Genomic DNA, 25,623 nt, shown 5'->3' with positions numbered 1-25,623 from the left:
ATTGCTTTGGTAACCTTCTCATAGAAATCCAGCAGGCTTAGTAAGCATGAATTTCACCAGACAAAGCCAAACTGGGTTGGGTTCGGAGTCTGAAGGTTGCTTATGTCTTTATTGATTATTTCCATGACAGTTCATTCTGTGGCTTTGCATATTAGACTAGTCAGAATAGTAGGTTTGGGGAAAGGTTTGCTTGCCTTGTGGGCTTTGCTCTTGGGGCTCCACTGGGTGTAGGTATATGTATGGTGTTTGGTATTGCTTTTGTGAGTGCTTTAGACATTGCTGATAGGTGTTGCCATTTATAGGTTTGGGAAGGTTACAGTTTAGTGCCTCAGCATAAGTTGGTCTGTGTATGTAGTGCGCACGCTGTGTGGTGGATGTTTTATGGTTGTGTGTGTGTGTGTGTGTGTGAGCTTAATGACTTTGTTTGTATGCAAGATTTTTGCTACCAGTGAAATTGTGTGTGCGCATCTCTGACATACTGAGTTTAAGGATTAAATGGTTGTCTGAACATGAGGCAATTGCTGCATTTGTCTCAGGATGCCCATACCTACCAAGCTGGCTACAGAGTCCTTTGGAAATTGCATATCCATGTTGTCTGGACCTGTATTTGGGTGGACTACTGTAGGTCATGGACTGGGTTACACATAGGTCTCCTTGGGTGATCTCTGAGAATTATCACTAGACTAGATTTCATTCTGCTAAGGTTTGATGGTAGTGCTGTTTAATATGCAAACCAGCTGCTGTATGCTTGCTGCATGCAGTGGCTTTGTTTTAGGCAAACTAAATTATAGGTTTCAGTTCTAAGAGAAGTTTTATAGATAAAATTTACTTTCTGGGCATGTGTGTATGTACATGGTACTGCTAACCTGTTGCTGTAAAAACACCAAGAAAGATTGTTTGCTATTGTAATGGTACAACTAAACAACTTAAACTACCTTGACAAGGCAATTTAAGTATTGGGGACCTTTCGAATTATTTAAATGCTTCACAGAGATGTGTTTCTGGATATAGTCCATCAGTGGGATATTCCTCAAGTAGATCTTTTTTCCTCCCCTCTGAACAAGCAACTTTCCTCTGTTCTGTTCGTGAGTCCCAAGTCCCATGGTTTGGAAAGTGGACACCTTTCCTTGGAAGGGAAGGCTTCTGTATGCCTTTCCTCCCGTTTTTCTGCTGCCAGGAGTTCTACGCAAAACCGAGCAAGACTCTCCCAAAATTTTGTTGGTGACTCCCTTTTGGCCCAGACAGCCCTGGTTCCCCCTTCTTTTTCATTTGGCCAGGGGCACTCACCAAAAGTTACCTTACTGGGTGGATCTTTTAGCACAAGACAAGGGATCTGTTTTCCATCCTCACCTGTCTACTCTTGAAATATCAAAGTGGGTGATATGGTTTTGACCCCTTTTAGGATTCTGTTTTCTGAGGATGGGCTTCAGGTTTTGCAGGAGGCCAGGAAACCCACTACCAGAAAATCATATGTCTAAATGGAAAAATGTTTCTGTTTGGTGCCTGTCTTGCCATCAGGATCACTTCTCAGTAGGGGTTCCTCTTGTTTTCTATTATTTGCGTGATCTGCTCCAGGATGGCTTGGCATTTTCTTCAGTTAAAGGTTACCTGTCAACTGTCTCTGTGTGTCTGTCCTTAAACCCTCCTTTGGCCTCTTGATTTGAGGTCAAGCAATTTATAAAAAGTGTCCTTCATATGATGCCCCCAAGAAAGCCTATTTCTTCTTCTTGGGACCTCAGTTTTGTTCATTAAAATTTGACTCTGGCTCCTTTTGAACCTGCAGTTCAGAATCATTGCAACTTTCTACTTGGTAGACTGTTCTACTGTTTGCTCATACTTTGGCCAAGAGTGTGTCTGAACTTCAGGCTCTTATGGCTGTTCTTCCTTTTTTAATTTTTCTCAGAGGCAGGGTGTCTCTTCATACTAATCCTTCTTATATGCCCAAGGTGATTGAGTTTTCCCTTAATCAGTCTCTTCAACAGACTTCTTTTTTTCCTTCTCAGCAGTCTGCCAATGAGAAGGCATTTCACACCTTAGACCTACATAGACAGCTCAGATATTATTTGGGTAAAGCCAAGGTTATTTGCATATCTGAGCAACTTTGTTTCTTTTCATCCCAGGGCTTTGGGTGTAGCTGTTTCCAAGCAAACAATTTCCTCCAGGATCTCCAAGGCCATTCCTTTTTGTTATTCAATTCATGGAAAATGTCTTTTTTCATCTGTAAAAGCACATTGTACTAGGGTGGTTGCCTCTTGGTGCTTTTTTCAAGGGTTTGGACAACAATTCCATCCTTGAAGCAACTACTTGGTCCTCTGTTCATTCTTTTACTAAACATTACAAATTGGATGCTGTTTCCAGGGCCAGGGCAGGTTTTACCAGGGCTATTCTGCAGGGGTTTGTAGAGGGCTCTTCTGTGTCTTCTTCCTCCCAGTCTTATTAGCTCTTGTACTATCCCTTCAGTGAAGAATACTTCAACAGTGATATGGAAGGACATAGTGCAGTTGTGTAAAATGTTACCATAACCGTAGACATCCTTCTCTTTTTAGTGTTGCAGTATTCTGTCCCTCTCTTCTTACCCCTCTGTGATAGCTGTTGTCCTCGTCCTTTATTACCCTCTTGGCCAAGGGGCTCTCACTTCCTTTTTCTGAACTTTTTTTGTTCTGGATGTACTTGTTCTACATTGTCTATGGGGGTGTTTTGTTTCTCCTGGGACACTTCAGTTCTGGATAATTGCATCTGTACATCACCTTTATGCCCTACTCTTGGAGCATGCTTGTCACATATAGAACCTGTAAAATCCAAAAGCTTTGGTATACTGGCCTAAGTCTGAAGAAATCCACTCAAATTGATCAAACCTAGTGAAAATTATGTTTTTTTAACATTCAGATCATATTACTCACTGAACTAAAAAAAAAATTTATAGAGCTGTAAAACAGTTTAATATAGCCAAGATACAAAGTCCATCACTAAAACTGTTAACAAATAATATAAACTCAAAGACAACCTCTTTTTATTCCCTCACCCAGTAACTTCTTCCTCAGTGTTCCACTAACCCCCTTGCATACCTGTGTGGAAATATCTGTCCTACCTGCCATTCAAGGTTTAACATCATCAGCAAAACTTCTTACCACTGCAACTCCAATTTTCATGTATTATGCCCAAAACTAGTTTGTTAGGCAGCCCTGCCTTATGTGGGTCTCTTATTCACATATTCAACCCCTCACCCCAAAAAGCCTTCACCTAGTTTCAAGCATTTTTTAAACAAGAAACATATTTACTTATGTCATACATGAAAATTTAATAACCATACATTTATATAAATGAAAACAAACCCTATTGACATAATTTTAGTTGCAAACATTGTATATCACAAACCATATTGACATAATTCTAATTGCAAACATTATACATCATTTATAATCTATCCATTCATTGTAAGTTAAGCATTACATAGCTCATTAAAATCCTGCCTTTTTTAAACCTTTCGTCCTCTGCATGTATTGTTCCCATAATTCCCGTAGTTTTCCTATGTAATTTGCTGCTACCCTTTTCTAAAGATCCCAGTTCCAGTTTCAAACTTTCCTATTCATAACAGAACAAGTGACTCTAGACAAGTTAGTAGCAACTGTTCCCATTGCTGAAAATTTGAAAAACCCATATGTGAAAACATACTGTAATATCTAAAGAAATATGACACACTCTGACAGAGGGCACAATTTTCACCTGACATGCAGCATAGTAAGTAACCAAAGCTTGTCTGATATGGAAAATAGCCTCCTAACGGTATTTCATGACCTTAAATGTGCATTTGAAAACCTCGGTCATCCCTTCTTACTTCAGAAATTTTTTTTTCCTTAGTGGGTAGTGCAGTGGTTTGCTAACTACCTATTTGAAAGAATCTTTTTATTTCAAGCCAATATCTCACATTCTCTTGAACTGCGGTGGTGGTGCTGTGGTAGCGTTGTCGCCTCACAGTAAGACGCTGACTGGTTCGACTCTCAGCTAGAGCGTCTTTTGCGTGGAGACATGTGTGAATGGGCGTACCTTCGTTGAAGGTTGTGCGGTGGGGCTGGCAACTCAGCACGTAAAAATCAACTGCCAATCATTAGCGGACCGGAGTTCCGCTGTGGCGACCCCTAACTGGGAAAAGCCGAAAGACACAACAACATCTCACATTCTCTTGACAACTGAGGGAATTCCACTGGAATTTGTCATGCGTCCAGTATCATTCTCTCTTTTTATTAACGATCTGTCTGATGACTTAGTATTAACTGCACCTTATATGAAGATGCTGTTGTAATCATCAATGCAGGTAAAACAGCTGCCATCTTAAACAACTTCTGATCATTTTAGAACTGTTGGCTAAGACTGCTGCCCTATCAGTATACAAAAATCCACAGTAATGCTGTTGAAAACATACCAAAATTGGCCAGTGACCCCAACATTAAAATAAAAAACCTTTATGAAACACACGTCACTTTCACCGCACACCAGAAATACCAGCGGTACTCCTAGATCAGATACTTAAACCAAGCACTGAACTGAAAGTTGATAAGTTACTAGACCAGAGGTCTGCAATCTTCACTATCAAAAGAGTGATTTTTGGCCCCTCTCCCACCAAATAAAATTCATTGGGAGCCACAAAATCTATTTGACTCCTAAAATGAAGATAACACAGAGTATAAAGTTTTATATATAGTTATAATACTAAATATAAAAGAATTAGTTTATAAGAGCAATATTTAAAATCTGTCCCTATTTTTCTTCCTTTGTTCCCCTTTATTTGTGGCTCTGTCCAGACTTCTTGTGGTAAGACTTTGAGAGGTATGAGAGATAGGGAGCCCTTTCAGGAGATGATGCTGCTGCCAGGGGATCGTTTGATCGCTCTCATTGTGTCTGGAATGCATGGCAACAGAAACCATGTTCTAACAAGTTTCTAAGAGCAATATTTAAAGTCTGTCATTCAATCACTCTCAGTATGTGTCTGCTGTGCCATAGAGTGGACATTAATTTTTCAAAGCTACAGGGAGCCACTGCAGAGGGGTGGAAGAGCCACATGCGGCTCCAGATTGCAGACCCCTGTACTATGCAAACTAAAAGCCAGTGGTGGCTTGTAGCACTAGGCTGCTGGGCTACAGAATCTCTAAATTGATTTTAAATGTCTTATTTATGTCAGTTGTAGTTCTAACTTTTAGTAAATGGTTTAGTTTCCCATTTCAGAATATAGGCCACACATGCAGCTCTGTAGTGCATGTGCCAAGTTCTGATTTCGGTTTAAAAAATGGATTGTATAATTTAATCAAACTCTTCTATAAGTGAGTAAAGCAACTACCCCATAATAACTCCCCTGCTGATAGAAGTGGTGCTTCATTGGAGGTTGTTTGCTAGGGCTAAGCATCAAGTAGACATTTCCTACTGGCTTCAGCACATGAACCCTGGACTTGTAGACAGAGCAAAGTATGGGTGTAGAAGAAAATATTTGTATTGTGTTGTTGTAAAAGGGAAAAACTTCAAAGACCAATTCACGTTAGGTTCAAGCAAGGCACCCTTTATTACTTGCAGCAAGGAGACAAAGCATGTAGGCACAAGATTTGTCTAGCTCTTTGGTGATCAGTATGTTATTCTTATACAGTTCTCTTCATGTTACACAGAAAATGTTACTATTCTATTGCTGACGTAGTTAGACACAGCTTTCTGTATTGTTCTACAGAAAATGTTACTAGACTTATTGCTGACTAGGTTAGATTATTTGCTAGCTTGCAAAACATTTTGAGAAAAACAACCTGGCCTTGGGCTTATTTTAGCCCACCTTAACTCTTCAATTCTTCAGTTGTGCAGTTCTAATACATGTGTTACATTTTGTCTAGATTCAAGGTACATATCTAGCTTTGGTACAAGTAATGCTGACTGTGGTTTATACTTTCAAGCATCTATTGTTTTCTTTATCAAAGCTTCTAGCAGCTGCATACTTTCTCATGGCATAAGCAGAAATGAATATTTCTGTTAAGTTTCATGACATTACCAGAAATGAAATGCCTCTTAAGTTTCTAATAGCTGTGCAGATTCATGCAGTGTGAACAGAATAAATGTATTAATCCTTTTAAACCTGAAATGCACTAAGCATGCATATTACTATTATATATTTTTCTAACAGTTGTTTAATTAAACAATGCTTTGCTATGCTGCATGATCTGTAGTGGTCGTAGTTATATGTGTTGTGGAACTGCTACTGCTACCCACTCTGTATATTATACATTTGACTCGAGAGAGACTGTAGCTGTGAGACCGCATGGAGATTCGTTTGCCTTCCTGTACAGACAAGGGCACTGTTTCTCCTTCAATAGAAGAAATTTTCAAATTTCTAAATTAACTGCTGTTTGCCCCTTAAAATAAACTGCTTACCACAGACACCCCATCTCAGCTCCAAAATCAGGAAGGAATCCATCTATAAAGACAACCACATAACTGCAGAAATTGAAAAAAACCCCACAAAATTGCCCCTGCTTCCTGGAATACAGTACCTCAAAAACTTCAAAATTCAAATAATCTGAACTTCTTTCATAAGTTACTAAAAGCACATCTGACAGATTCAAGAGTAATTGTTAACAACATTCCTGATGTAACAGTCATTTCAACAAATACACTAGCTCTACAAGTCATTAAAATTCCTCATCTACAGTGTAATATACAGCATCACTTTATCCACCTGACTTATTGTCTGTAAATAATGAAATTATACAATGACCCCCTGATTGGTCAGCGTGCCCATTGTAAATCTGACTTATACTAATGGAAAATGTCTGGTCGCCTGGACTTTTTCCATTAGTATAAGTCTTAATTTTTTTGTGTTTTTGGTAGCAACAGAGAATGGAAGAAGTCTGTTGCTGTAATCTTGGTATGTTAAACGAGTTTAACGTAGCGAGATATCTTAAAAAAACAACAGAGATCTTCCATTCTCCGTTGCTTTTTTTTAAAGCTGTCTCGCTGTGTTAAACTCTTTTAACATAGCGAGACACCTTTAAAAAAATCAACGGAGATCTTCCTTTCTCCGTTGCTTCCACACACAGCTCTGATGTACTGCGTAAACATACACATGCGCAGTACATCAAAACTGCCTCAGAATACCGAATGCTGCGGAAGGGCAGCAAGGAGGCATTATACAATGCCATTATTTAAGAAAAGTAAGTATTTTTTTCTTAAATAATGTCATTGTATAATAGCAATAACCCACGTCTGGGTGTGGGTAATGCTGGATTTTCCCACGGTTGGTCTGGTTTGGTCACTAGGGAAAAAACCCAGGCGTGGGTTATTGCTTAAATATTTCATGCCTTACTACATTTTTAGGTCATATGGCTGATCAGTCTGTTTTATACTCAGCTTATATTTTTTGAAAATTCTTAGATCAGCAATTATATAGAGCAATTTTTAAATGTATAGGTTTACATCTGTACTATCCAGAAAAATAATTTTAACAGAATTTTGTATGATTATACCTTGTTACTGTATTATTCAACGTTCAATATCTCTTTGCATTTGTACTTCATTTTCATTGCTGTTAGAATGTTTGTAATGTATAAATTGTCTTTGCTTCTGTGTCCCAGGTTTTGTCAGAAAATGATTTATGGACCAGTTTACTTGTCCATTTAGCGAACAATAGATAAATAAATAACTAAATTATTAAAGGAATATCCATTCCGAGAGCACATGCTTCATTGTCTTATAAGATATACATTTATGTCTTTCATTACTTGATAGCACCTAGTGTGACACATTCAGGACTAGATTTATCAATTTTGTGATTTGGTTGTTAACAGAGGTATAAACTGTATTACATCACTAAGAACAGTGACCTGTTTTACACTAGAAGTTGCACAGTACTGGCTACCCCCATCCACCATTATTGCTATCACTGTTACTGAAGTCTTCTGAGTATTTATGTTTGTAGCTTTATGTATATTATTTCACTCTCTGTAAATAATATGATGCATGGCATGCTGTTCCAAACTTGAATCACATTGCACATTGTTCTATGCATGAAGGTTAAGTTAACAGACTTATTTGAAGTTACACACAGGCATATATCTGGATGCTTCACTAAAGTGGGAATGTCATGACATATTAGTATTGACATAATTTTCTACATCCAACATTTTTTTGCCCCATAAGTTTTAATTGGCTAATGAAATCTTGCTGTTTGGGGTTATTTTAAATTCAGTAGTGGCCATATCACCAGAGATGAAAGGATTCACGCTTATATTCGAATCATGCTGAGAGCTGACATAAGTACCTTTTTCAGCCGTGGTTGTTTTATTAAATCTTCCCTTCTAACATTGTACATTACCAGAAGTCTTAAACCCTAACCTAAGAAAGTATTGGTAGGTAACTGCACAGATTTGTTTTACCTTTCACACAGCATTAATTTAATTTCTTGATGTAATACCAGGGCTTATGTAGTAAAGGTTAGCTATAATTTTTCTGCATAATGTAGTAACAAGCCCCCTACATAAAGCATGAGTCATCTAGAAGAGAACTGAATAAAACACTCTCATTTTATAATAGCACAAAAGAGCATACATTTATCAAATGCAGTCCTTGTATGTGAAAATTGTAAGCAAAAGTTTTAAACCATTCACCCATTAAAATGACTTGCTGCAGTAAGCCAAAATATTTGCAAAACGGATACCTTAGTGACATTCTACTTATTAATGGAGGTCAGCTTCATGAAGTATTATATACGTGTGTGGCAGTTTATGGTTTGCAGCTCCATAGTTTTTAGCATATATATTTTTAAATGTTGTACATAATACATCAGTTCAATTTTTTTAGCTTGATAACACTATATTTGAAACACTAAAAATTTGTCTGTCTCTGAGAATGAGAGGTGGAAAGAAAAAAAATAGTCTAGTATCTGATTTGGTATAAACTTAGTTTAAATTTACTGGTTTAATCCTGAAGTATCCTTCATGACAGTGGCAAACTGGTGAGGGAGTAAAATGTTAGATTAGAAAACATCACTTGCATGAGTGTGGCATATGATTGTGTGAGATATGACTTTGTGAACGTGTATATTTTGTACTTTAGCAAAAATGTACATGGACTTGGAGGGTGCAGTAACTTAAGGAGCTAATTTGCCCCAATGCTAAGGCAATGGCAACCTCAGAGATTGTCTCCCCACCACCCCAACTTTATTTTTCAAAGTGAGAAGTGTAGGCATATTGTCGTGTTACATGTCTTTTTGCTTTGCTCGGTTTGAATGACATCAGCAAGCCAAATGGCATCGGGAATACTCTGTATAGGGATCTGAACCTCTTCTGTAAAATCAACAGAACAGTTTGAAGGGACAGGTGTATCTAACAGAGGATAACACTGCTCTGAAACAGACTCCTCATCCACATAAAAAGTTCATCCATGTCTATATTAAAGCCATACCTCTCAACTGGACAGATTTCCACAGAATGTCCAGATTTTTGGCTCATATTTTTGGCCTGTTCCTCATAAAATGTGTGGCTTTCTGGCAAATCACTGGGATGATATGAGGAATGAAGTCAATAAATAATGATATACATTCGAGTTTCAGACTTCAAACCCTTCAGAAAATGTATGTCAAAACAAACCCTCTCACTCTAGCAGATTTCTAAGTTTATAAGAGCAATATTTAAAATCTGTGCCTATTTTTGCCCCCCCCCCCCACCCCCACATTTTGTCGGGCTTTGTCCAGATTTCTTGTGCTAAGAGGTTGAGAGGTATGATTAAAGCACAGATTGGATCTATGGATGAGAAACAGAAAATTTACCCCAGGACTGTCACCATAGTATTAATGGACAGACGCAGCTCCTAAATGCTTTATGCCATGCATGGGTCCACTCAAATTATCTGTGGTATGATTATGATCCCTGTTATTCTCATTAGGGGTAACATAATTATCACCCATGGGATAGGAAAGGATAGTTTCTAACCAAATGGGATAGGTTAATTCAAGCACAAAAAAATGAAACTGACTAGATTTAAAATGAACCGCAAGGGCTGCTAGCCCCGTACTTACCTATAAACCTATGAGAAAAGCTACCAGAGTTCTTGATTCTGTGACCCTGGAAAGGTATGTTTCAAAAAAATTTCAAAAGCAACCTATTTGCTCCTGGTCTTTGGGAATATGAAATTATTTATATTTGTTTGTCAGGGTGGTGCACTGATCAGTATTGACCAATTTCAGGCTCAGCCTGGGTGAGATACCAAACATTTCCTCAAAAAATGTTTTATTTTCAATTAAAATAACATTTACATAATATTTTTAAATATCATTTTAAACAACTGTATACAATATTTACAATAGTCTGACCTTCAATTATATACACTGTATGTTATTAAGTATAGAAATAACAGATCAGTTATCAGAGATACAATATTGATTACTGCAGAGTGTCCAACAAAGACATTTCTTCCAAGGATTATTTACCAATGGCCTGGGATAGATTTGTAGTTCTTTGATTTTTATTTCCATCGATGCAGTTGTCTTCAGTAAAGTGTAGAATTCTTCCAAGGACGGGGGTGTATTTGAATTCCACCTTCTGATTACGCATTTCCTAGATATAGCAAGTATTGTCCATAACAAATACATATTTGTCTTATTCAGGTAGGGACCTTCATTTACATTTAGTATAATCAATGCTTTAGTTAAGGTAAAGGATTCATTAAATAAAGCTTGTAAAAAATGATTGATTCCATTCCAATAAGATTTAATTTTATTACATTCATAAAAAATGTGAATCCAGTCTGCGTTATTTGACTTTTCACACCTCCAGCAAAACCATTTGTAGTAGTACTGATCTTTTTAATTCTATTTGGTGTTAAAAATGGTCTGTGTAAGTATTTCCAGTTAAATATTTTCCAGTACTGTGTGTTAGAGGTGTAATTAACTGATAGTAAGATGTTGGTTTTAATTTCTTCTCTTAACTGCAATGACTGACCTTTTGTTAAGAACTGCTAGTATGTTGGTTTGGGAATTTTTTATGTGTTATTAACTCTTTATATAGATTTGAAATGGAATTTTTCTTTTCACAAATATTATATATAAATTTATACAGAAAACTTATTAGATTTGGAATATCTTTAAATGAGGAATTATTAATTCTTCTTCTTTTTTTGGCTTTTCCCGGTTAGGGGTCGCCACAGCGGATCACCTGTCCGCTGATGATTGACAGTGATATTTTTATGGTGTTGAGTTGCCAGCCCGGCACCCAACCTTCCACGGAAGGCACACACATGCATACACTCACGCCTAGGGTCAGTTAAACTTGAGTGTACATTAGAATGCTTTGTAAGGTTAACCAGTCCTGTGTTGGAATATTGTAAGCAGTTTTTATCATATGTATATCTAAAACATTTAATTTATTTACACATTGAAACCAGCATAAGAATACATTTTGTTCCCAGGAGGTTATTGTTTCGTTTCCCTATTTATTTTGTGAGGAAAGTTCTTAGTGATGGTAAATGGGGTTAAAAGGTCAAACCAAAGTTTTAGATCTATGTCTGCATTGATAAGTTTCCTAAAGGAATTGATGTAATGATTAATCAGTGTTGTTTCAGAAGGTTTTGTTATATGATACCAAACATTTCAAATGCAGAAAATACAGAATGTAAGCAGTGGCAGAGAAGTTCAGACTTGTTTCATAAAAAACATTCTAGTGAACAAGCAAAGTGCACTGTACAATATACACACACTAGTTAAGTGGATCAGCCTTCAGTAAATCTGAAAGAAGAGAAGAAACTTGGAAAGGAAATAGAGATAGTGTGCTAGGTGATATGTCTTATGTTAAGGCAAGAACATTTGGTTTGGATGAAGAAGGGCTTTCTGAGTCAAATTCTGAAGTTGGAGTAAGTTGAATGTTGGTGCAAGAGTGATCTGATTAGTAAATGACCATGTCATCAACACAGAGGATGAGTGGGAGATAGGGGAAGTCACAAGGTAGTGTGTTAATGAATATGGAAAAGAGGAAGGGAGCAAGAATGAATCCTTGTGGTACATCTTTGGTAATAGGTCAGGTTCTGATTTAGAAGATCCTGTTTTTACATGTGAAGTGCCTGTCATTGATGAATTTTCTAAACCAGAGAGTGGCATCTGGATTGATAACAATTTCAGTTATGTTGTTCTGGAGAAGATAGTGGTCAGTGACGTCAAATGCCTTTCTTATCCCCATAAATAGGGCATCTATAAGGAAGCCACTATCAGACATTAGCAGGCTGTCATCAGTTAGGGACCAAGGTGCTGTCATAGTACTTTATCCAGGCCAGAATCTATGCTGTTTGGAGGACAGCAGGTAGTACTGATGGATATACTGAGAGTGTTTGATGTGGAGTATCCTCTCTAGAAGTTGCCCACAATTGGGAGGATAGAAATTATTGGTATCTTTTGGGATGGTTTGCTTTAGGAGGGTTTAATTAGAGCAGTTTTCCAAATCAGTGGCATGATGTTTTGATTGAGACAAATTATATATGTGGGTGAGATGAAGACTTAGTTGATCTTTGCAGTGACATATGAACCAGGGGTTTATGTTGCCAAATCCAGGGAGGTGCCAGTGGAAATATTTAAATGTAGTTTAGGGACCTTTTGGGGGATGTATGCATTTGAAGTAGAAGAGGGAGATGAATGTTGAAGGAGCAGGAAATGTGAGATCAGTGGGAAGTGTGGAGTTTATTGATAAATTGGTAAATTATTTATGTAAAGCCTTTGGAGAAAGTTTTGTTGTGCCACATTGAATAGTGTTTGGAGAGAGGGTGTTATGAGGAGGTCTTCTTCCTGTAAGAAGGTCAACTTCTTTCCAAAATGTTTTTTGAGGGGGGTTTGAGGGTAATTTGTTTCTTTGTTTGGAAATTTCTTTTGTGCCTTCTGATTGAGTTCTTGGCTAGGCTATGTAAAGCTATAAAGTAGGTGTGGTTGTCAGTTGTGGGGATTTGTTTCCATTTTTGCCATGCTTCATCCTTTAGAGTAAGAAGATATTTGAGCTTGGTGGATAGCCATTCATTTTTGGTGGGTTTATAAAGCCTGTGTATAAGTGGGAAGAATTTGTTTTGTAGCTGGAATACATTGGTTAGGCTTATGGCAGGTGTATTAAGTCATGTAAGGAGAGGACATGGTTCCAGTTGTAGTTTGCGAGAAAGTTTTTGAGTTGGTCGATGTTCATGTTTACACTAGTTTCTGAAGACTTAATATTGTTGGCAGTTTTATAGGATGATTGATAATTGTAAAGGTGACTGAGCAATGGTTGCTTAGTGATGGTGCTGTAAGTGGAGTTTTGTATGTTTGCAATAATCAGTTAGTGTGTGGAGTGTTTGAAGGATCTGTGGTTAGGTTTTTTTGGCTCTTTTCTGAGTTGGAGACCTAGGTCTGGTAGGAAAGTACCCATGCTGGATGAAAGAGGGCTAAGATAATTGAGATTAAAATCACCTAGAATGATTATGTTCTTATTTGTGGGACAGTTACTAAAAATGTTAATGATGAGTTATTTTAATTTATTTGCAGGAAAAGGGGGAGGCAAGTAGGATGTAAAATTCAGTAGGGGGTTGCTTTTGTGAGATGAAAATTTGAGGAGAACCTAGTTAGGACTGGAGTCTGAAGAGAAGTATCCTTGGGTGATGACTTTTAGGTTTAGGTTGTTTATTTTTTTTGGGGGGGGGGGATTACGTTATTTTTCTACACAGAATGCCTGCACCAGATCATTTATCTAGTTGGTGTCACTGACATACTTACATAGGAGGTTATAAAGTGTTGGAAGCTGGGGGGGGTCTTGTTTGACCCAGGATTCTGTGACTGCTAGAACAGAAATCACTTATGTTGTCTAGCTTGTTTTTGATGCTGTATGCATGTATGAGGGTATAGGCCAGTGTCGGAAGGGAGTTGTTCTAATACTGAGAAAAGGGAGTTGTTTGACCTGGGCTGGGTTTCAGTGTTACTCTTTTGGAGTATAAATGTTGCAAGGAATACTCTGACTGAGGTCTTCGGCATTTTTAGGAAGAGACCGAGAGATATGTTTCTGAGTTTTTATAATTGTATAGAAAAGTGATCTGGAGAGTGATGAGCTGGGGAGTGGGTTTGGTCTGATTACAGAGGGGCTGTGGTGGTGGTTTGCTGGTGCTGAAGTTATGGAAATAGGGATGATGCATGGTGATGTGATCACTGGTTGGGTAAGTGTTTTATGAAAATGTTTGGTATTTGTTATAGGGAGTGAGGAAGGGTCAGAGTTGATAAGGAGGAGGTTTAATAGGGTAAGTTGTGGTAGGAGGAGGAATATTTTATTGAGTAGAAATGGATTGTGTTTGAATAGGAATTTATATATGGGACCTAAGACCTCTAGTAATATTGTACTACAGACTTTGAGGACTGTGAGGTAAAGAGGGTTTTATGGTGGCGTCTGTTTAAGAGCCGTAACTTGAGGGTGAGACTGTGATTAAAGATCTGAGCAGACGTATTGAATGGTCTAGAGGGGTGGCTGGAGAATTGGGGATGGGAGAGGAGCAAAGCAGGACAAAACTCCCCAAAAAGTGGGAAATAATCATTCAGGGCTTGTGCCTAGCAGTAACCTTGGAAAGATGTGTGCAAATGCATGACGTGATCAGAAATGTGAGGCAGAAGAAAAGCGGCTCTGCTAATAACTGTATGACACTTAACCAGAGTATTTTGTTCCGCCAGTTTAATGGGGTAAGGTAGTCATTCCCCACAGTTTGTGGATAACCAGTACTGGGTATAAAAGCCGTAAAAGGTCTACATATGGAGATGGAAGCATTTTGAGAGGAAAATGTGCAAAGAGCAGCCATGAAGATTCATTCTGCCTTAATCATACCTCTCAACCTGCAGACATTGAAAATAAGAACAAAGGCCCTTGAAAAATAAGAACATCCAGTAAAAATCTGGACTTCTCCTAAGTATAAAATATGAATATCACATAGCACATAATTCTTCTTGCTCCCGGTAGGAATCTGGGATACTACTGAGAATTGTACTTAAAAAATTGAGTGACAAATGTGATGAAAAAATGTAAGCAGCATTATCAAAGAGGCAGTGCAAAATCTGTAGACTTTAATGAACTGACACAAATTCACCATATAAGGTAATTTATTTTTTTCTTCATAAAAGGGAGCTGTTGCTTACATTCCTGTTGCCACTAGTATGTTAGCCATGTAGACTCTTTTTCTATGTACCAGCCAGCATCAAAAATGGTGCGATGAGGGAGATTCTGAAAATTATGTGAAGGGGTAAATCAAGCTGGAAAAAGGGACTTGCTTCCAAAAATAGGGGCATTCTATATTGGGCCTGGAAACAGGAACATTCCTCCAAAATATTCACGTGAGAGTTCTGCTTTACGTACATATATAACCGAAAAGTAAGTTGTAAGGCACTAAGCACAGTTAGAAATGCACCATAAGTGTTTTTTTTTTTTTTTTGATAACTTTTGCATTGCAAACATGCTTGTGGGAATAGTTTGAATAGAATTTACTGCACTGTTTTTATCTGTTTACAGTATGAGGCAAGAACCAGGAAGCTTGACAAAGTTATGAAATACCTGAGAGAGGAAAAGGTAACAGTTTAATAATTAAAAGATAGGAAAGTAGATTTAAAGCAGCAGGAAGAAGAGAAACAAGTTATTTCTGTTTCACTTTAGAAACTCTACAATGAAATGAGTTGACCATGAGAGTCATATGACTACCACACAGCAGATATGCAATCAAATTCAGTACAAAAAAGCTGTTAAAGATGCAAATGCAAAGAGCATTATCATTCGCTAGTAATATCCTCCCACTAAGTAAAAATTAAGCCTGAGACTCTGTTTACTTCATGCAAATAATGCATACAGGAAGTATATGAACACCACAAGCTTGTGAAAAAATGCAAGCAAACCTCCTACAATAGAGAATTCATAAAACACTCCCTAATGTGTTGTTATATGAACAGATATTTTCTGATCTACCTGTCAGAGTGGAACCTAAATAAACATAGTTCAGCAGTACTTGGCTAACTTTCATTGGTGAAGCATGCAAACAAAATTACATCAACAGCATTTCCATGATGATGGTGGTGTAAAATATTATGCACTTAATGTGCCTGTAGGCCATCAGAAGTATAGCTAGGGTGGGGCAAAGGGGAACTTCTCCAGGCGCAAAGTGTTGGGGTTTTGGTAAGCCGATCCTGATTGCTTTTTAATACATAGTAGCTTTTACAAGCTGTTATTGCATTTGCGGTCAAACCTGTTTGTTTAAACTGTAGCAACTGCTTGCTGCAATTTAAGAAAAATATTTTTTTTTAACAAAACCTGTAAGGAGGCTTGTATATGGGACCTGGTAGAAGGGAGGAGGTGTGCATCTAGACACCAGATTGGTAGTGGACCTTTTTTTTTTTTTTTCCTTAATGTGAAGAGTTTGGGTGAGAGGGGCTCTGAAGCATGGATTGGACACTGTATTGTAGCAGTCGTCTTCTTTTTGCTCTTAACTTGAAGAAGGTTCCTGGACCGGTACAGAGTACTAGCCGAACCAGGTACACATCTGATGACTGTGGCTTTATTGTCAAGTTACAAGAGACAGTTTGGTGAGTGGGAAGGGAGCAAGAATACTATTAAGCCGGTGTTTGAAAACAGATGTAAATTACTTAGGCAAGTATGAACTGGAAGGTCCAGGTGTGTGTGTGTGTGTTTGTTTGTGATGGGGGGAGGGGTAACATCCCCTCTCTGGGCCAGTTATCAAGGAGCCTGAATCCTCATCACTGGAACTGCTACTTCTGACATAGCTGGCAATACCTCACATAGTCACATCTCTCCCCCCTTTGAAGACTTAAGTTAGTTTCTCAAGTGACCCTGGAGAAACATTGCTTGAGAGGAATGAACCTGTCTGGGAATACATTAACCCATACCCTGTCTTGAGAACCCATCTGCATTGGCATTGCTGACCCACTACAGTGCTGCACTGCCATGTCATATGCCTGTAGACCTAGGCTCCGCCTTTGTAACTTGGCATTTTGTTGTTTGGCTCGATGTAGCCATAGAGCCCCCTTACACTCCTCCTGACTCCTACTGCAATTACAATGGCCTCCCTATCATGGTAAGGTTTCATTACGTTAACATGGTACAGTTTGTGCCCCTGCCTCCTGCCTAACAGTTTTATCATGTAGCTAACATCACTGATCTTCCTTACCACTTTGAAGGGTCCCTCCCACGCTGCCTGCAACTTATTGTGTCTGACAGGAATGAGAATCATCACCTACTTTCCCACAGCATACTATCAGGTTCAAACATTCCTGTCATACCAGATGTTTTTCTGCTGTTGGGCTCCTGCCAGCTTCTCTTGAGCCAAGCCCATGTGCTCCCTAAGCCTTGTCCTAAGGTTTAGGACATATCCCACAACAGACTCCTTGTGAGATTCACACTCGCCCTCCCACTCATCACGTATCAGTTCTAAAGGCCCTCTTACCCTATGTCCACACAACAATTCAAAGGGTGAAAAACCTGTGGATTCCTGGGTACATCTCTGTATGCAGACAGCAGATGGGGCAAATATTTGACTATTCTGTCTTAAACTGGACTGCAGATGCCCATAGCATAGTCTTTAGTGAAGAGTTTAATCTTTCCACAAGACCATTAGTGTGGGGATGGTAGGAGTGGTCTTTAGGTGCTTCACCGCACAGCACTTCCACTGACAAGCCAGCAGATATGACATGAAATTGGCACCTCTATCAGTCAGTATTTCTCTTGGAAAACCTACCCTGCTGAAAATTTCTAACTAAGGCATTTGCCACCTTCTCTGCCTTGATGGAGGACAGAGCCACCACCTCAGAGTGTCTAGTAGCATAATCTACTACCACCAGGATACACTTCTTCCCTGTGGAACTTTGGGTACTCGGAGCCCCCACAATATCCATAGCTGCCCTCTGAAATGCCTCATGAGTCACAGGAAAGGCATCAAAGAAACATTGACCTTGTCATCTGCCTTGCCTACTTTTTGGCAAGGTTCATAGGTCCTGCAGTACCCTGTTACATCCTTTGCAATCCCAGGCCAGTAAAACTTCTGCATAATACATCCCTTGGTATGCTTTATGCCCATATGACCTGCAAAAGGAATGTCATGGGCTATGGCTAGAAGTGCCAGATGGTACTCACTACTAACTGCTGTATTACTTCACCTTCTAGCCCTCCCTCAGGAGTCCACTCTTTAGACAGTAACCCTTTGTTCCAGGATACATTCTCCCTTTTTCCTTGAGAATCAGGTGCCTCCCTACCTACCTCCCTCAAGCTCCTTAGTGTAGGGTCAGGGAGCTGGGCCTGTCTTAGCTTTATCTTTGTGACTCTTCCCAGCTCCCCTTCCACAGGAAGATTGGTATCCTCTAACAATGGTACTTCACTGTCAGCCTGGGTACTACCACTCACCTCTGCCCTTGCATTCACTCTGTCCAAGGGAACATCAATACCTATCAGCAGCTGTGGCTCACCTTCAGGGTCACTGCTACAGGGTAGCTCCCTCCCTGAAATAGCCACCTCACGAGCCCTGGGTTCAGGTGTGGGATCTATCTGGGTCTCCACCAGGCTGCCAGACCCACATAGGTTCATAGGCTGGTACTAGGCTATACAAGCCTAGCCATAACAATTCCCTGGATATTTCTTCACACAATATTTACTTCCCTGGACCCCTGTCTAGCAGGGCGACTGACATGATCCCCGGGGTGAATTTCCTATCTCCCATCCAATCATCAAGGTTCCTTTTGAAGAGGGCCAAGGAGGTGCTCTGCTTGACATGTATGGGCAGTCTATTCCAGAGTATGGGGAGTCTCTGGGTCAGGAACCTATCCCTCCAACATGTTTTGTTCATTGTGATGAAAAGGTTTAGATCCGTGGAGCGTGTGGCTCTGAGGGATTGGGATGTCTTTAAGTGGAGCATGTCCAACAGCTCAGGGTTTGACATGGCCTTGTATGTTAAGCAGGGATCGCCTCTGAGTAGACGATATGCCACAGAGTATAGCTGGAGTTTTTTTAGACGGTCAGCGTATGGCATCTGCTTTAGGCCTATGATTCTTTTAGTAAGGTATTTCTGCGGACTTTCCAGCTGTTGCAGATGTCTTGTGAGATACATACCAAATGGGGCGTTATACTCTATAATGGGTCTGAGGGATGAGTACAGTGGAACAGTGACCTCCTTTTTTCTGGATGAAAAGCCCTTAGTGATGAGGTGTGTCACATAGAAGGATTTCCTGAATGTTGTGGTGATGTGATTATCGGAGGTGAGACCATTGTCCACCTGTGTCCCTAAGTCTCTCATCACACTTTTGGCGTTTAGTGTACTGCCACCTATGTGGTAATTCATGGGTACATGTTTTTTCCCAAAGGGGATAACTAAACATTTCTTGGCATTAAGCTTGAGCCCATGGCACTGGCACTAAGCATCTGTTTCTGTAAGGCCCTTTTGTAGAATATCCACATCATTTGGGGGTTCAGTAATGGCTCCCAGTTTGCAGTCATCTGCTAACTTTGTTAGCCAAAGTCCCTTAGTGTTGGCCTGTACTTCAGAGAGGTAGATGCCAAGTAAGAGCGGTCCCAGGACTGAAACATGAGGTACTCCACTTGTCTGGAGCTGGATTTGGAGTCTGCTACTTTTACAGTCTGGATTCTGTCAGTAAGCCCGTTGGCAACCCATCGAGTGATGTAAGGATGTATGCCTAGCTTAGTAAGTTTATCTATGATTCCAGAGTGGGGGATGGTGTCAAAGGCCTTGGCGAGGTCCAGATAGGCTGTGTGGACTGCGTTACCCTCTTCCACAGCTCTGGAGACTGATCATATGCCTGTGTCCAAGCCTGAATGCATGTATCTGCATGCACACAAGGTATTGCGTTATCAAAATCATTCCCTATCAAGACATCTGCAGGGATATTCTGAAACACACCTACTTGCTTGCTTCCTTTTCTACCTTACCAGTCAAGGTGAACCCTGGCCAAAGGCATTTGGAATGGGGTCCCTCCTAAAGCTCTGACTGGACTGGACTCCCCAAGAAAGTACTGCTCCTCTTTAACCATTGCAGACTTAACAAAATGGTTTTGTCAGAGGCTGGCTCTCTCTTAGCAGTGGCCTGTTTTTCATCCACTAAGATTGGATATAAACTCTGGTGATAGTTTTCACCAGACAACTTAACCACTGGCATACTGTTATTCTCACTTGCTGGCTTTGCCACCTTTTGTTTCCCACCTTGCTTCCATGGACATCTATATGGTACATGGCTCCACTGGCTACATTTAAAACATTTAACCCTTGATCCTGGCCATTTACCTGAACTAGTGTCTTCCCATGTCACTGGTGGACTCTGTTGGGGTGGTTTAGGCTGCCCACCATGTGCTCCATTATATCCATGTGCAGCACTCATTATCCCCTTCCTGTGCAGTGATACCCTGCTTGCTAAGCAGAGATCCCCTTTTTTCCCCAGTTCATTTGCAGGGTTGCACTCCCTGTCTGCCAACCAGATTCTCATGTCCTCAGACAAAGTGCTAAGGGCTTGTTCCCTCACCAAAAGGTCTGCCATCCCTTCAGAAGTGGTGACCTGACACCCATTCACCCACCTATGAAAATAAGTGCTTAACTCAGCAGTATAATCACATACACAGGGCAGTTCACCTTTTCCTCAGAGCCTTGCTTCTATGCTCACAAAACGTTTTTTCTGTAAGTTTCAGGTGTTAAGTTAAACCATTCAAGTAAACATTGCTTTACTCTATCATAGTTTAAACAATCAATATCAGACAGTTTAGGAACAGTAGTTACAGCCTTACCATGGAATAAAGGGGTCAGGAACCTTACCCAGACCCCTTGGTCAACATTATGCTGTTTTCATACTCTTTCAAATATATGAAGAAAACTATCAAAATTATTACCCTCTGTAGATTGTGGAAGAAATGTACTGACCTTTATTGCTTCGGGGGTTTGGTTATTCCATTCCCTATTAGAACCATGACCCTGGTGAAGTCAGCATCTCCCTCTCATGTTGATGGTGCTTCTCATTTTCTTTGGCATCCAAACACTGCAGTCTGTCTGCTGATTCTAATTCTAAATGTTTGACTCCCAGTTCGAGTCTCTTTAACTTCAGACAGATTTTAAGTCCTCTGAGGAAAAGGTGAACTGCCCTGTTTCTGAGGGCTGCAAATTCCTATCACCAGACTGGTTATTCTCCTGGTTGCTGGTCTGAGCTGTGACTAAGGTTGAAGTCATTTCTTCTTTAGTCAGGTTGGCATGCACCAGCCCTTTGGCTTCACACACTTTGGCCAAATGGTTCTTTGTCAGCTTGACATAAGCCTCTGCTGACATCTTTGCCTGCTTTCCCTGACAAAACTAAACTAACAAAAATAAATAAATAAAACTGTTGTGAAATGAAACTGAATTTTTACCTTGTGGCTGCTGAGAATACACACACCTTCAATGAGAACTGCCTACAGGCTACAGAAGTTTAATTAATGTCCGCACCACTGCTCACCAATTTGTAACATCCCATTTCTTGGCCAGTAATCAAGGAGCCTGAATCCTCACCACTGACACTGGAGAGGGACGTTCACTTGGAACAAAAATGGATACACACACACAAACTATCGCCAGATGCAGCATTCTGCATCAATCACAGTTTCCTTTAAGACTACATAGGGAACACACTCAGGCCCGGGTCTGGACTCTCTCTCTCTCTCTCTCTCTGTTATCAGGTCCCCATTGATTCTCCCCACTGGCAATGCTGTAGAGATGAGTCCTCAACCAAGTGTCCAAGCCAAAGCCTCCAGCACCCTCTCTGCAAAGCCAGTTCTTTGTGTCCCTGCTCCAAGCACCTGACACACACACACACACACACACACACACACACACACACACACACACACACACTCTTGAAAATTTGATTTGTGCACATACATACACACACACACACACACACACACACACACACACACACACACACACACACACACACACACACACACACACACACACACACACACACCTGGGAAAGGCTGGCACAGATTTACTAGCAATGCTCCCTTCTACCCAAACTGTAAGGCAGTTACACTGCCACCAGACATTCCAGTGCCAGCCACTCTAAGGTTCTTACAAGGGTACCCAATTATACTGAGGGAAACTAATATTAATACAAATTATAGTGTTTGACCAATTGCAATAAGGCTTTCAGGAGTGGCCAAAGAATCACAAGTAGATATAAGTGCTCTTGAAGGTTACAATATTCTCTAAAGGACCAACCATAATGAAAAGTTTAAATATATGTAATAATAAATTATAAAAGAACATGAAAATGCAAAATATTTGTTTACAGTAAACACCAGAGTTTGTCACAGGAAATAGTAAAACAACACAGACAAATAGATTCACGCAGATATAGAAAAACAGTACTTAACTAGTCTCAAAATATTTTCCTGAGTGATCTAAAGAATTACTGTTTCCTGGTCAATTACTAACGCAAGGCAAGATAAAGTAGGCGAGGAGTCCTTTCTTGTCAGATTTCAAGAACAAACTGTCACAAGTCTTCCGTCTCGTCTAGTATTAAGATATGATTACAGAGTTTGCTTACAGAATGACATCACACATGTCTGGTCATATGACTTCTGGTTCACATACTACCCCCTGGCTAGAAGCTGCCAGAATTTAGCACATAAGTGTTACCATGCACACAGATAGAGCTTTGCTGTGATGTGTTACAGCATCTGGAAGCTATATAACCATACAACACTTCCACTCTTCCTACAGGAGCTAATAAACCATTCTCTGGCACAGACATTTCATCTCTGGTTGCAGTCAGAACTGTTAAGATACAGTATTTATGGCCTAAACCAGGTAATTTAATTTCTTACTGTTTTTCAAAGTTAGCTGGACTGAGATTAACCTCTTTTCTTCCAGTATCCTCTGTTAACATATATATTAATCAATTACAATACAGTCAGGACACACTGTTGCTACATCTTTTTTAACACAAGCAACTTTACAAATGCATTTTTCAACACAAGCATGTGTAGAAATCCATTTGATATACGGATGACATATAATTCTCTACAAAATTCCAGCTAGCTGTGCTGGCCAGTGTTACACATGCCTTGCCCTACTTCTCCTAGCATAGCTGGCAATACCGCACATCGTCACAGGGGGAGTGAGGTAGAACATAAGGATACCCTGTTTACAGTACAACCAAGTAGATCTGATATTGAAGCAAATAAAAAAAAGAATATCTCAATGCTGTGACAAAAGCAGGAACGAACATTCAGTACAATGGAAAACTCAGCTTTATTCACAAATGCAGTTTAGCTCTTTCATCCCTTAATGTGGGGCCTTCTTCAGAACTACATTACAATGCCTACACCAGCCTTTTTATATATGAATACCACACCCCAATTAAACCTTCAATTAAGCAACCCACACTAAAATTCAACAACCATGAATCATAAACAAAATAATACAATGTTAAACGTGCCATAATCTATTGTTAAAAGCATTAAAACCAACTCATGCATTAAAAATCATACCTCTCAACCTAAAATATTCTTCATTCTAAGCAAACTACTTATACTAATATTTTCATTGATGCCTGGATATATGGTTGTACTTAACCACAACTGCCATTTTACTTCACACACATCTAAATGTACATCTAACAATCTACCTTGTGAATCTTGAACTACTTGTTGCAGGACCAAGAATTTAAATACACGTTCATTATGTGCCTTTTTATGCCGCCTTAGGGCACTAGTGGATTTTTTTCTTTTGTACATCACTGAAATGCTCCCCTATTCTTTCCTTAAAATGTCTGCAAGTTTTGCCTGTATAAAGTACGGGACATTTTAAACACTTTGCCATGTATACAACATTTTTACTCTAACAGTTAAAATGTCCATTAATAAATAAGCTTCACCCATTTAAAATGAATCTGTCATGTGCTTCCAATATGTGCATACAAAATTTACACATTCCACATTTGTAATTCCTCCCATCTTTTTGCTAGATTTACCAATACGATAACTATTCCACATCTCCAAAATATTTCTGAATGATCTATCCCTCCTGTATACTATTTTAGGTTCAAACCAAACTTTCCTAATTACATTTTGATCCATAGTTAAAATCTCCCAATTCTTCCTTATTAACTGGGGCCACAGCACCATAATCCTTGTTATAGGTGGTAATAAAACTCAACCCCACATCCTCTTTAACATTACTAAGACCAAATTTTTGCTTGCTGATTATACTAGCTTCATCTCTCCTTAGGATGGATTTGTAAATTCCACCCAATTGCTTATTTATCACTTCCTCCTTGGTTAGGTTTTATAAATCCAAGGGATACCTTCTCCTTTTAAATAAACCAGCAATAAATTCTATTTCGATCATAAAGTCCTCATCTTCACTAACCATCCTGGCAGCATGTACTAACTGCCCCTTAACTATTGATTTTTTTTCTGATGGTACGGATGCCAGCTCTCATAATTTAAATATCTCAATGCTCCCAGATAGTGAACACACTATCTTGGGAGTTCATCAGTCAAGGTCTGTGAGTAGCAGTGACGTCAGAAAGGTAGGTGCAAATGCATGAGGTGTTCAGAAATTACAGCCTGGAGAAAAAGGGATTCTGTTAATAATTGTATGACAGTAAACCAGCATATTTAGTTCCACCACTTTAATGGGGTAAGATAGTCATTCCCAGGAGTTTATGGGTAACTAATGATGGGTTTTTATCAGCTGTTACAAAAGCCTACAGATAGTGTCAGTGGTGCATCAGGTAGCATGGTTGCCTTTGGTGCAGAAGACTGTTGGTTCTCTTCCCACACCAGGTAGATTGATTACTGACACTGCAGTTGCAGTGCAGGATAAGAGAGGTGCTGCACTCCTGAGTGTGTAGTCATTCAGATGAGACATTAAACAGAGATCCCATCTGCTTGAATTGGTGGTAGTTCAGGTGAATATAAAATATTGTATCATACCTTTTGAAAAGAGAAGGGTTCCTTTATTTATATACAAAAGTCACTCTTGTATACAACATATGTACATGCTTACAATTGTACAAATATATAGATATACAAATCCATTTACACACATGCAAAATTTTCTTTATATTCATACAAAATGTTCATTCTGTTAGACCCCAATTCCTCTTCCCATAATCCTATCATGATTTTTGCTTCTTTGTTTCCATTTTCCTTACAAACACATGTAGTAGCTAAGTTGGTACTTGCTACCCTAGGACTGGGCAGTACCCTTCATATTCTAGAATCTGCTAAAGTAACTGAATACTACTTCTCTTTTTCCCTGTAAAAAATATATTTGCTTATATAACAATTCCTGTACGTTTCTTGATTTCTTTCATATAACATTTTGTTTTGTCAAAGTATTTTCTATCATGTTCTAAATCTTCCAATGAATTGCTGTATTTTTTTTATATTTTTATTTTTCTACTTTTCTCAGGTCCAATTACCACTGTAAAAAACATTTTTTTTTATATTTTGTCTTAAATACCATCCCCCAATTCAGGCCAATTTTTATAAAATGTTCTCATAATACGATCTTTCCATAACTGTATTAAAAATCTCTTTCCTTCTTCATTCCATGCTTTCTCTGTTGTCGTTTTTAGTATTTT

The sequence above is a fragment of the Protopterus annectens genome, chromosome 1.part1, assembly GCF_019279795.1.
Source record: "Protopterus annectens isolate FY-2018-M chromosome 1.part1, PAN1.0, whole genome shotgun sequence".
Taxonomy (NCBI): Eukaryota; Metazoa; Chordata; order Ceratodontiformes; family Protopteridae; genus Protopterus; species Protopterus annectens.
Note: the sequence above shows the minus strand (reverse complement) of the source record.